The sequence below is a fragment of the Elephas maximus genome, chromosome 20 (assembly GCF_024166365.1).
Source record: "Elephas maximus indicus isolate mEleMax1 chromosome 20, mEleMax1 primary haplotype, whole genome shotgun sequence".
Taxonomy (NCBI): Eukaryota; Metazoa; Chordata; class Mammalia; order Proboscidea; family Elephantidae; genus Elephas; species Elephas maximus.
This window is the reverse complement of record NC_064838.1, coordinates 49,177,018-49,191,789: the sequence shown is the minus strand read 5'-3', so window position 1 is coordinate 49,191,789 and position 14,772 is coordinate 49,177,018.

The following is a 14,772-nucleotide window of genomic DNA, read 5'->3' as shown; positions in this document are numbered from 1 at the left end:
ACCCGTAGGTGGGTTGCTATCTAAATTCTTTGAGTATTAAGAAGAAAATAAGTCTCCGTAAGTGATGGTTTTTGGTATAATTATTGCCTGCTGGAGCCTCTGAGGAAAGGGAGAGGACATGGACAGAGAGGCAGTCTCCAAAGGAGACACCGTGGGAGTTTCATGGAGCTGTTTTTCCTTGCTAATGAGCTCTTATGGAACCAGATGTCTGACCCCTAGAAGCCAGGACTTTTCCAGCCTGATGTGCATATTTCTGAGTGGGTCATATTTGGACTCCTGAGTGACAAGGCAAAAAGGGCTCAGGAAAGCCTCGTTAGTCATTTGGGCTTAGAACACAGCATGCTGCCCGGCCCAGCAGCCGTGGTGGTGTCAGCTGCAGACTCGTTCAGCCTCAGCACACACCATGCCCACCTGAAGCAGGCACAGCTCAATGAGCAGAGCTTGGCTGCAGGGACTGCTGCAGATGTGGGACACACCTCTGTGGCTGCTGGCTGGACTGTTGGGGTCATGTACAAATGTCCACAGGAAAGGGCTTGTTCTCTGGTGGGACCATCTGAAGTCCAACTGTGGTGGGCTCTTTCTTTCTGATGTAGAGGCAAATTGTCTTCTTAATTGTGATTCCTGCCACAGTGGAGGGCGCATAGCCGGGGCTGTGACTCTTCTGCTCACCCCTGACAGGCTACTCTGGGCCCCTCAGGGATGTCTCACTGTTTGTTGACTTGTGTTCAGCTTTCCAGATCAGTTGCAGTTTGCAGCAATGAGTGGGTAGCCTGGCTCTTCATCCCTCCTCTTTCTCCTGGTGCACCCACCCTCCTCAGTCTGGCAGCTTGATTAACTGCAGCTCCTCAGAAAGGGATTGACCTTTTCCAAGCTGCTCAGTGGATAAATTATCAGGAAGAAAGGGGTGGGGGACTGTGTAGCCCACTGTCTTAGTTGCCTAGTGCTGCTGTAACCCAAACACCACAAGTGAGTGGCTTCGAAGAACGTAAATTTACTGTATCAGAGTTCTGGAGGCTAAAAGTCCAAAACAGGGTGTCAGCGATGTCGAGTCCTTCCTTGTTGGTAGCCCCAGGCATATGACAACCTTCATATGGTGTCTGTCTTCCCCAGTCTCTGTGTCTATACTGTTCTTTATATAACTCAGAAGTGATTAGGTTTAGGATCCACCCTACACTGGTATAACATCCACTGACTGGTTACAATACATTAGATTGCAGTATGGAAGGTGATTTTATTACATTAGATAACATCACATTACATCTACAGTTATAGGGGCCAGGATTTCAATACATAATTTGGGGGGACACAATTCAATCCATAACAACCACTTTGAAAACTCAGGATTTCCTCCTAATTCCTGAACACGATGTATCTTTCTGGCTAAGTTGTATAAAAATGTTTTCCTGTGAAAATGCATACAACCCTTCCAAAGAAAGGTCTGGGTGAGAATAGGGGATGACTAAAAAAATGTAAAGTTATGACTGCTGAATGGGACACACTGGTTATGTTACAACAGAGAAAACACTAAACCTGGGGAGGCACAGAGGAGGGGGAAGGCATTGATGATCTCTGTTTTTCAGAATTTTTCTGGAAGCTTCCCCCTCCTCCTGAAGGAAAACTCCCGTGGTGCCTTTCCAAGCTGCTGTAAGGACTCTAAATTCAAATGGAATCCTGAGCTACAATCACACCACAGACAGTGGACAGCAGTAACTCATGCCAGCAGAGGTGGCCTAAGAGCCTGCCCTTTCCACACAGAACACTCACAGATGCTGTCCATATTCTGAGGAGGATGAACTGGTGTCATAAACAAGCAACACTCTTTGGAACTGACTGCCTTAGGCAGCCCCTCTGAAACTACGGACTGAACTGGATTAATGGAGTAGACTGGGAGCCCTAGGGCAGAGGCCCCACAGTGGGAGGCCTCACTGGGGCCCCCTGAACCTGTACTGCCCAGTGTATGTCCTGCTTGGGGAGCCCCAGCATTTGTTAACTGTGTAAGGAGCATCACATGTGCCCTCTGGGATTGCATGTCTTCTGACTATCATGACGCTGCCTCAGCACTGGAAGGCATCAGGTCAGTTTCAAACTTACTGACCAGAATTGTGCCGTGCCTGAATTGGTGCCTTGGCCAGGTTAAGAAAAGTTTGTACAAAAACTTAAGGAGGACTACAGGGTTAATAGCCTACAAGAGCCACATCCTTATCCACTGTGAGACCAGAAGAAGTAGATGGTGACCAGCTACCACTAACAACTGTTTTGATCAGAGCCGCAACAGATGGACCTGGACAGAGTAGGAGAAAAACGAAGAGGAGAACTCAAATTCTTTAAAAGTCCAGACTTACTGGACCAGTTGAGACTGGAGGACTCCCCAAGACTACTGCCCTGAGATACTCTTTAAACTTTGAACTGAAACTACCCCCTGAGGTCACTTTTTAGTGAAAAAACATTCACACACAAAATAAAGGATATTACCCATGAGTACAGGGTTCCATTAAAAAGCCATCTACTTCCAGCAAACATGGCGCCATAGGCAGAGGCACCAGGCCGTCCCTCTACAGCAAAGCCCCCAAAAACTAAGTAAAAACAGAGACAAATGTCATTCCTGGAACCTGAAGTGCCAAATGAAGAGATAAAGAACTCAGCCCTGCACCGAATGGAATAAGAAACTGACAGAGGACAGAGAGAGAAAGGAGAGATACCTGTGGAGGGCTCCATTGCTTACGCAGCATGGATCCACCATTTTGGACTCCTGTTGGAATGGGCAGACAGGGAGCACGGGAAAGCAGCTTTGCAGAACTCCCAGCAGGAGACAGAGCACCCAGTAACCAGCGATACACACTTTTCCACCCCCCATTCTCTCTTCGCTGCTCTACCTCCGAGCTTGCTGGCTGGCTGCAGTGGCTCGGCCAGCCGGGAAGTGCAGTGTCTGGGCTGCTTGGTTTCACCCCATCCACATCCGAGGTCAGCGGACAGGGAGTATGGGAAGGCAGCTTCACGAAGTTCCCAGCAGGAGACAGAACACCTGGTAATGAGCAATATAAACTTTCCTAACCACTCCCTTCTTCCTCCCCCCTTCACCCTCCTCTGCTTCCTGCCAGCCGCAGCCTCTTGGCCGGGAAGCAACTGCTTTGGCCTCAGGCTGCTTGGATTTGCCCTGCCCACACTGGCCGGGCTCCTGAGCTGGTGTTGGTTCTTTGTCTCTTTTGGTTTCTTCTGTGCCTCCTCCCACCTCCCCCTCCTTTCTCTGGAACACCTGGCCCCGTGTGCCATCTTTGCTTTTTCTTGAAAGGCTGTGAAGCCACGCTCGACTGGGGAGTCACTCCCCTGGCCCACGACACCACACTGGTGGGATCCCTGAGGCTTTTTTTTTTTGCCAAGTTTTGTTTTGCTTTGTTTTTCTTTTCGTACCTTGGGAGGCCCTTCTAGCCAGGCTGCACTGCAGGGCTTAGGAGCCACTCCCCCAACCTGTGTAGCCGCGTAGGTGGGATCCCAGGGGGCATTTCTTTTTTTTTTAATTTGCTCTCTCTTTTTCCCTTTCTGTCTTTCCTCATTTCTCAGTTCTCATCTCTCTACACTTATCTTCTTTTCCTGTCTCCTGAATACTTGCTGCTGTGTGACATCTATACCCCTCTAGCCAGGCTATACTGTACAGTCTGGGGGCCACTTCCCCGGTCTTAGCGGCCCCACTGGTGGGACTCCGGGACTCCTGGGAGCTTTTATTTTCCAAATTTTTATCTAGTTATTTTTTTCTATTTCTCGTTTTCTTTTCTTTTTTGCTCTTCTCCATTTCTTGGTTTCTTTTCTCTCCACTCCAATGGCAAGCTCCTTAGCACTCTTTTTTTCTTTCTTTGCTTGTTTGTTTTTAGCTCCTGTTTCTCCTCTCTCTCCTCTTTCCCATACCCCTATTAGCTCCACACATCACAACTTCCCCCCTCTTCCCTACCTACCTGCACCATGCACTGAACATCACACCCCAAGTAGCATAGGCACGGCCTACTGGAACCTGCCCAACACTGATTCCGGGCCTGCCCTGTTGGCCCTAGTACTTGCCACAAACAACCCATTCCAGCCCCTCCCCTTCAGCTGGACCTGCCCTGCTGCACCATAGCTGACTGACTGGCCCTGCCCGTTGGACAAGGAGGTGAAAAGTATTGTGACTACAGATAAGCAAACAACAAAGAACACACAGACATAACCAAATAAAACAAAAAAAAAGCAGGACAAAACAAACAAATCTACAATCAACACATGAAGAAAATAACAACTGAATGTTCTGAAGACAGCAGACAACATATAAAAAAAGGGACAGGATGGTTCCAGTAGGCATCCAAAATAAAACACCAGATGACTTTTCAGTAGAAGAAAAGGCACTAGACCTACCTGACAGGGAATTCAAATCTCTAATATTCAGAGTAATCCAAGAGTTGAAGCAAAAAGTAGACAAAAATGAGGAAAAATAGACAAATTTATGGAAAAGGTAGACAAATTCATGGAAAATACAGACAAAAAATGGAACAATTCAGGAAAGTAATACAGGAACAAAATGCTAAAATAAACTCACAACTAGAAATCATACAAAAACAACAATTAGAAATCTAAAAGATAAACAAGATTTCAGAAATGGACAGTGTCATAGAAGTGGTAAGGAGCAGGTTTGAAATGATGGAAGACAGAATCAGCGAAATTGAAGACAAACACTTGGATACAACCCTGTTTGAGGAAAAATCAGAAAAAAGAACAAAAAAAAATGAAGAAACCCCGAGAATTATGTGGGATACAACCAAAAGCAAAAATCTGTGAATGACTGGAGTTCCAGAACAGGGAGAGAAATCAGAAAACACAGAGAGGATCTTTGAAGAATTGCTGACAGAAAACTTCCCTAATATCATGAATGATGAAAAGCTGACCATCCAAGAAGCTCAATAAACCCCATATAGGATAGACCCCAAAAGAAAAACAAGGCATATCATAATCACACTCACTAAAACCAAAGACAGAGAAAAAATCCTGTGAGCAGCTCGAGAAAAACAAAAAGTCACATACAGAGGAGAAACAACAAGACTAAGCTCTGATTATTCGGCAGAAACCATGCAGCCAAAAAAGGCAATTGGGATGCCATATATAAAACCTTGAAAGAAAAAACATGCCAACCAAGAATAATACATCCTGCAAAACTTTCATTCAGATACGATGGTGAAATTAGGACATTTCCAGATAAACAGAAATTAAGCAAGTATGTAAAAACAAAACCAAACTTATAAGAATTATTAAAGGGAGTCCCTCAATCTGAGAACAAACAACATAAGACCACAGCCTGAATCTAGGAGGCAAGATTGTACCAGCCAGACACCAGCTTAGGAAATGAACTCTCAAGGACTATTCAAAACAAAAACAATTGCAACAGGGAACCAGAGAGATTAATCTGTAAATGACAACAATGTCAGAACAATAAAAGAGGGAATAAATGGTAAAGGTATAGAACTTTCTAATGGAGAGGAAAGCAAGGTGATACCAAGTAATAACAGAGTGGCTCAAACCTAGGAAGATAAGGGTAAATTTCAAGGTAAGCACAAAGAAAGTTAACAAACCTATTCATCAAAATAAAGAAGAAAAACATAAAGTCTCAATAAAAACAAATTTACAAAAGCAAAAGTAATCCACAAACAAAAGGAACTCAGCACAAGAGATTAAGAGGAAAAAAGAAAATGTAAGCACAACAAAAAAAAACCACTACAAAATAACAGCAATAAACTCACACCTATGAATAATTACACTGAATGTAAATGGCCTAAATGCACCCATAAAGAGACACAGAGTGACAGAATGGATTAAAAAAAGGATCCATCATTATGCTGTCTACAAGAAACACACCTTAGAAACAAAGACATAAATTTATTAAAAATCAAAGGATGGAAAAAATATATCAAGCAAATAACTACCAAAAAAGGGCAGGAGTGGCAATACTAATCTCAGATAAGATAGACTTTAAAACAAAGTCCACCATAAAACACAATGAAGGGCAGTATATAATGACTAAAGGGATGATCCGTCATGAAGTCTTAACCATAAAAACATCTATGCACCCAATGACAAGACTCCAAAATACATAAGCTCTAACAGCACTGAAAACAGAAATTGACAGTTCCACAATAATAGTAGACTTCAACACACCACTCTCAGTAAAGGACAGGCCACCTAGAAAGAAACTCAACAAAGATGCAGAAGAGCTAAAGAGCACAATCAGCCAACTTGACCTCATAGACATATATGGAACACGCCACCCAACAGCAGCAAAGTACACATTCTTTTCCAATGCACACGGAACATTCTCCAGAATAGGCCACATCTCAGGCCACAGAGCAACCCTCAACAAAATCCAAAACATTCAGATAATACAAAGTATCTTCTCTGACCACAATGCCATCGAAGTAGAAATTAACAACAGGAAGAGCAAGGAAAAAAAATCAATTACATGGAAACTGAGTAACACCCTGCTTAAAAACCACTGGGTAATAGAAGAAATCAAAGATGGAATCAAAAAGTTCCCAGAATCAAACAAGAATGAAAACACATCATACCAAAACCTTTGGGACACGGCAAATGCAGTCCTCAGAGGTCAATTTATAGTACCAGATGCACACATCAAAAGAGCAGAAAGGGACAAAATCAAAATATTAGTTACAAAACTTGAACAAATAGAGAACAGCAAAAGAAGCCCACAGCTACCAGAAGAAAGGAAATAATAAAGATCAGAGCAGAAATAAATGAAATAGAGAACAAAAAAACACTAGGAAGGATCCATAAAACCAAAAGTTGGTTCTTTGAAAGGATCAACAAAATCGACAAACCACTGGACAAACTGACAAAGGAAAAAGAGGAGAGAATGCAAATAACCTAAATAAGAAATGAAATGGGGAACATTACAACAGACCCAACTGAAATAAAAAGGATCACAACAGAGTATTATGAAAACCTGTACTCCAACAAATTTGAAAACCTAGAGGAAATGGACAAATTTTTAGAGACACACTACCTACCCAAACTAACACAAAATAACATTGAAAATCTGAACAGACCCATAATAAGAGAAGAGATTGAAAAGGTAATAAAAAAAAACTCCCAACCAAAAAAAGCCCTGGCCTGGAAGGCTTCACTGGAGAATTCTACCAAACATTCAGAGAAGAGCTTAAACCAGTACTACTCAAACTATTTCAGAACATAGAAAAGGAAGTGATACTTCTGAATTCATTCTAGAAAGCCAGCATAACCCTGATACCAAAACCAGGCAAAAAAAAAAAAAAAGAAAACTGCAGACCAATATTTCTCATGAATATAGATGCAAAAATTCTCTACAAAATTCTAGCCAATAGAATTCAGCATCATATCAAAAAAATAATACACCACGACCAAGTAGGATTCATACCAGGTATACAAGGATGGTTCAACATTAGAAAATCAATCAAGGTAATCCACCACATAAATAAAAGGAAAGAAAAGAATCACATGATCATCTCAATTGACACAGAAAAGGCATTCAACAAAGTCCAACACCCAGTCCTGATAAAAACTCTCAATAAAATAGGTATAGAAGGAAAATTTCTCAACATAATAAAGGGCATCTAAGCAAAACCAATGGTCAACATTGTTCTCAATGGAGAGAGGCTAAAAACATTCCCCTTGAGAACAGGAACAAGACAAGGAGGCCCTTTATCACCACTCCTATTTAACATTGTGTTGGAAGTCTTAGCTAGAGCAATAAGGCAAGAAACAGAAATAAAAGGCATCAAAATTGATAATGAAGAAGTTAAACTCTCCCTATTTGTGGACGATATGATACTATACTCAGAAAATCCAAAAGAATCCACCAGAAAACTACTGGAACTAATGAAAAGATTCAGCAGAGAGTAGCAGGATACAAGATCAACATACAAAAATTAGTTGGATTCTATCACCAATAAAGAAAATGATGAAAACAATACCATTATAATAGCCCCTAAAAAAATAAAATACTTGGGAATAAATCTAACCAGGGATGTAAAAGACCTATACAAAGAAAACTACAAAACACTACTGCAAGAAACCAAAAGATATCTACACAAATGGAAAAACATACCATGCTCATGGATAGGTAGACTCAACATTGTGAAAATGACAATTCTACCCAAACAATTTACAAATATAATGCAATACCAATCCAAATACCAACGACATTCTTTAAAGAGATGGAAAAACTTATCATTAACTCTATATGGAAAGGGAAGAGGCCCCGGATAAGTAAAGCACTACTGAAGAAGAAGAATAAAGCAGGAGGTCACACTACCTGACCTCAGAACCTACTATACAGCTATAGTAATCAAAACAGCCTGGTACTGGTACAATGACAGATACACTGACCAATGGAACAGAATTGAGAACCCAGATGTAAATCCATCCACCTATGGTCACCTGATCTTCGACAAGGGCCCAAAGTCCATCAAATGGGAAAAAGACAGTCTTTTTAACAAATGGTGCTGGCAAAACTTGATGTCCATCTGCAAAAAAATGAAACAGAACCCATACCTCACACCATATACAAAAACTACCTCAAAATGCATCAAAGACTTAAATATAAAGCCAAAAACTATGACGTTCATAGAAGAAAAAATATGATCAACGCTAGAGGCCCTAATACACGGCACTAACAGGATACAAATAACAACACACAAGCTCCAGAGGATAAGCTAGATAACTGGGATCTTCTAGAAATTAAACACTTATGCTCATCAAAAGACTTCACCAAAAGGGTAAAAAGAGAACCTACAGACTGGGGAAAAAAAAAAAAATTGGCTATTACAAATCAGACAAAGGTCTAATCTCTAAAATCTACAAGAAAATCCAACACCTCTACAACAAAAAGACAAATGATCCAATTAAAAAATGGGCAAAGGATATGAACAGACACTTCAAGTGGCCAACAGACACATGAGGAAATGCTCACGATCTCTAGCCATCGGAGAAATGGAAATCAAAACCACAATGAGATACCATCTCGCCCTGGCATTACTGGCACGAATCAATAAAACAGAAAATAACAAATGTTGCAGAGGCTGTGAGGAGATCAGAACTCTTACGCACTGCTGGTGGGAATGCAAAATGATACAATCATTTTGGAAAATGATATGGCGCTTCCTTAGAAAGCTAGAAATAGAAATACCATGTGATCCAGCAACCCCACTCCTAGGAATATATCCTAGAGAAATAAAAGCTGTCACACAGATAGATAAACGTGCACCCATGTTCACTGAAGCATTGTTCACAACAGCAAAAAGATGGAAACAACCTAGATGCCCATCAGCAGATGAATGGATGAACAAACTGGTAAATACACACGGCGGAGTATTACGCAACGGCTAAAGAAGGCTATCGAACAACGATGAATCTGTGAAGCATCACATAACATGGATGCATCTGGAGGACATTATGCTGAGTGAAATAAGTCAATCACAAAAGGACAAATATTGTACGAGACCACTACTGTAAAAACTCATGAAAAGGTTTACATACAAAATGAAACAATCTTTGATGGTTATGAGGGAGGGGAGGGGTTGGGATGGAAAAACACTTAATAGACAATAGACAAGCGGTAACTTTGGTGAAGGGTAAGACAGTACACAATACCGGGGAAGCCAGCACAGCCTGTACACGGCAGGGCCATGGTAGCTCTGTAGACACACCCAAATTTCTGAGGGACTGAATTGCTGGGCTGAGGGCTGTGGGGACCATGGTGTTAGGAACATCTAGCTCAACTGGCATAACAGTTTATAAAGAAAATGGTCTACATTCTACTTTGGTAAGTAGCGTCTGGGGTATTAAAAGCCTGTGAGTGGCAATCTAGGATACTCCACTTGTCTCACCCCTTTGGGAGCAAGGAAGAATGAAGAAAACTAAAGACATAAGGGAAAGATTAGTCCAAAGAACTAATGGACCACATCTACCACAGCCTCCACCAGACTGAGTCCAGTACAATGAGAGGGTGCCCGGCTAACACCACTCACTGCTCTGACAGGGATCACAATAGAGGGTCCCACACGGAGCTGGAGAAAAATGTAGAACAAAATTCTAACTCGAAAAGAAAGACCAGACTTCCTGGCCTGACAGAGTCTGGAGAAACCCTGAGAGTATGGACCCTGGACACCCTTTCAGCTCAATAATGAGGCCACTCCTGAGGCTCACACTTCAGCCAAAGACTGAACAGGCCCATGGAACAAAACAAGACTAAAGGGGCACACCAGCCCTGGGGTGAGGACTAGAAAGTAGGAGGGAACAGAAAGGCTGGTAATAGGGAACCCAGGGTTGAGAAGGGAGAGTGTCGACATGTCATGGGGTTGTTAACCAATGTCATAAAATAATGTGTGTACTAACTGTTTGATGAGAAACTAATTTGTTCTGTAAACCTCCATCTAAAGTTCAATTAAAGAAAGAAAAAAAAAAAGCCACCTTAAAGAGACCAAAAGGTCAACAATTACTCTAAAGCAAAGATGAGAAGACAGGCGGGCAGGGAAATGAGAGTACCAGAGACAGAACAACCAGAACGCAATTAATGAGAATGCTGACACATTATAAAAAACATAACTAATGTCAGTGAACAGCTAGAGTAGAAACTGTTAAACAGGAACCTAACTTCCTTGTAAACTTTCACTGAAACACAATAAAATATTATTAAAAAAAAAAACTTAAGGAGGAGCTACTTGGCTTTAGAGGATAGGCCTTTATGACTAATGGGATTTGTCTCAACTGGCTGAGTCCAGGTTTCCTAAAGGGCATGACTGAGATCGTTACTGCCGGTTGGCCCTTCTAATAATAATTTTGCTGTAAAGATGCCTTGGTCAATGGCCAACGGGGTGGACTGTCCAAAAAAAAAAAAAAAAAAAGGAGTTAACAGCAGACCTGAGACTGCTCTCCTTAGAAAGGCCTGTTTGCAAGGTTGGCTCTTGGCTGGTGTCTGGGAACTTGGATTTTGGGAGCATTCTCACCATTTTCTGGTATGAGTGGCTCACTGAACCTAAACTTTTGTACAAACATTGTGGTTATTCTGAACTCCTGCTTTCCTTCTGGAAGGTAGAGGGTGCCTATGTGACCAATAAAACCATGGGTACTGAATCTCTAATGAACTTCCCTGGTGGACAACATTTTACACATATTGTCACAACTCACTGCTGGGGGAATTAAGTACATCTTGTGTTGATTCCACTGGAGAGGGCTTGGAAGCTTGTGCCTGGTTCCCTCTAGATTTTGCCCCATGTGCCTTTTTTCCTTTGCTGATTTCAGCAGAAACTACACAAGTATTCCCCAGGAAATCAGATAATATAATGTACAGACTATAAAATAATATACCACCTACAAAATATATGAAATAGCCAAGTCAAAAAATTACTAAGGACGTAAAAGAAGGAATCAAAAAGATGAAAAAAAGGAGTTGGACACTATTAAGACTGAGCAGAGCAATTTGAAAAACAAACAAACAAAAAAACTTAAGAATGAAAAACCCATAAAAATATGGCCCTTTAAATTAAAAAACTCAATGGACATGTTAAACAGATAGATATAACTGAAAGAAATGTAGTGAACTATAAAATAGACTGGAAGCAAATACTCATAATGCAGCCCAAAGAAATAGAAAATAAATATGAAAAAGCAGTTTAGAGACATGGAGGCTTGGATGAGAAGGTCCAAAACACATCTAATAGGAGTTCTGGAAGTAGAGAATCAAGAAAGGGGGAGCAGCGGCATCAAGGAAGTGATGTTTGGAACTTTCCAGAATGGACGTGAGACAGGAATCCCCTTATTTAGGAATCACAAAGAGACACAAACAGGATAAAAATAAATTCCCATTGCGAAAAATAAATCTCTTTCCCATTCCAGACTCCCAGGCCCTCTCACCAGAGGTAATCACTATGAAGTGTCTAAGTATCTTTTCAGTCTTCCCTGCCCTAAGCAAATATGTATTTATTTACACAAATTGGAGATTTCTCGAGATAGTTCTGAGTCTTTTTTTCTTTCTTATATAACATATCTTGAACGTTATTTCCAAAATTACCCAAGTAAACCTATCTCATTATTTGATAAGGGCAAGAACCTCATTTAATGGGGAAAGAATAGCCTCTTCAACAAATTATGCTGGGACAATTGAATTCCCACATGCAAATTAACTCAAAATGGACAACGATCTAAACGTAAGAACCAAAACGATCACACTCAGAACAAAGCATAGGGGTAGTGCTTCCAGGTCTAGTTTTTGACAATGGATTCCTAGGACATGAAAAGCACAAACAAGAAAAGAAAAAATAATCAGACTTCATGAAAATTAAAAGCTTTATGTCAATTTGAGGATATTAATTAAACTTCTAATCATGTTCAAGCACTGTCGAACTGGAATCACAGTTTTGACTGTGGTTTGTATCATGGTCTGTCCAACAAATAACTGGATTCACTCTTGATATTAAAAAAAAAAATAGAAACTTTTGTGCATCAAAGCACTTTATCAACAAAGTGAAGAGACAACCTATAGAATGGGAGGAAATATTTGAGAACCATATATCTGATAAGGGTTTAATATCCAGACTATATAAAGAACACTTACAACCTAACAACAAAAAGGCAAACAATCCAATCAAAAAATGGACAAAGGATCTGAATAGATATTTCACCAGAGAGGATATACAAATGGCCTGTAAGCACATGAAACGATGCTTAATGTCATTAGTCATTAGGAAAATGAATATTAAAGCCACGGTGAGATACCACTTTGCCCCCACTAGAATAGTTACCAGAAAAAGGGAAAACAAATGTTGGTGAGGATGTGGAGAAATTGGAGCCCTGAGCCGCTGCTGGTGAAATTATAAAATGGTATAGCCACTGTGGAAAAACGACTTGTGGCTCCTCAAAGAGTTAAATACGGTCCAGCAATTCTGCTCTTAGGTATATACCCAACAGGATTGAAACTAGGGACTCAAACAGATACTGGTACACCAATGTTCACTACAGCACTATTCACAACAGCCAAAAGGTGGAAGCAACCCAAGTGTCTACCCACAGATGACTACAAAAAAAACTACTACAGATGACTAGATAAATTAAATGTGGTGTATCCATACAATGGAATAATATTCAGGCATATAGAGAAATGAAACCCTCATACATACAACACGGATGAATTTTGAAACCATTATGCTGAGTGAAATAAGTCAGACACAGAAGGACAAATATTGTACAATCCCACTTATGTGAAATACCTAGAGTAGACAAATGTATAGAGCTCAGTGTTTATTGGTGGCCACCAGGGGTGGGAAGGCGGGGAGGAGGAGTCGTGGCTTAAGGAGCATGAGCTTCTGTTAAGGGTGATGGAAAAATTTGGAAAGAGATAGTGATGATGGTTGAGCAACATGGTGAATGGAATTAATGTCACGGAATTTTACAAGTAAAAAGCATTGAAATGGCAAATATTTTGTTATATATTTTTTACCTCAATTTTTTAAAATGAGATACCACACTACATAGCTATTGCCATCAAGTCAATTCCAACTCATAGCAACCCTATAGGACAGAGTAGGACTGCCCAATAGGGTTGCCAAGGATCAGCTGGTGGGCTCAAACTGCTGACCTTTTGGTTAGCAGCTGAGCTCTTAACCACCATACCACCAGGGCTCCAGACACAGCAATTAGAATGGCTAAAATCCAAACCACTGACAACACCAAATGCTGGCGAGGATGGCAAGCAACAGAAAGTTTCACTCATTGTTGGTGGAGATGCAAAACGGTACAGCCACTTTGGAAGTCAGTGTAGCAGTTTCTCACCAAATTAAACATAGGCTTACCATTGGATCCAGCAATCGCATGCCTAGGTATTTACCCAAATGAGGTGAAAATGTACGTCCATATAAAAACCTGCTCAAGAATGCTTACAGCAGCTTTATTCATAATTGCCAAAGACTGGATGCAACCAAGACGTCCTTCAACAATTGAACAGATAAACAAACTGTGGTACATCCACACAAGGGAGTATTACTCAGTGATCAAAAGAGATGAGCTATCAAGCCACGAAAACACACAGAGGAACCTTAAATGCGTACTGCAAAGTGGAAGACGCCAGTCTGAAAAAACTGCATGCTGCATGATTCTAATTACATGACATTATGGAAAAGACAAAACTATAGAGACAACGAGAAGATCAGTGGTGGCCAGGGGCTCAGAGGGAGGGGCGAACAGGTGGAGCGCAGGGGATTTTTAGGCAGTGAAGCTATTCTGTATGACACTATAATGGTGGACACATGACATCGCGCTTTTGTCAAAACTCATAGGAGTGTACAACATAACTCTAATGCAAGCTATGGGCTTTCGTTAATAAAGTTGTTTTAGGTGCCGTCAAGTCAATTTCCACTCAAAGCAACCCCATGTGTTATAGACTGAAACTGCCACCATAAATTTCCTAGGCTATAATTTTCACGGGAGGACATCGCCAGGTCTTTCTCTTGCAGAGCTAAGGGGGTTCAAACTGCCAAACATTCAGTTAGCTGGTGTGCGCTTAACTGTTTGCACCACCATGGCTCCTTTAATTATTATTGTTGTGTGCCATTGAGTTGATTCCAATAGCAACCCTATAGGACACAGTTGAACTGTCCCATAGGGCTTCCTAGGCTATAATCTTTATGGGAGCAGATCACCAGGTCTTTTCTCCCGAGGAGCAGCTGGTGGGTTTAAACCCTATGAGGCAGTTCTATTCTGTCCTGTAGGGTC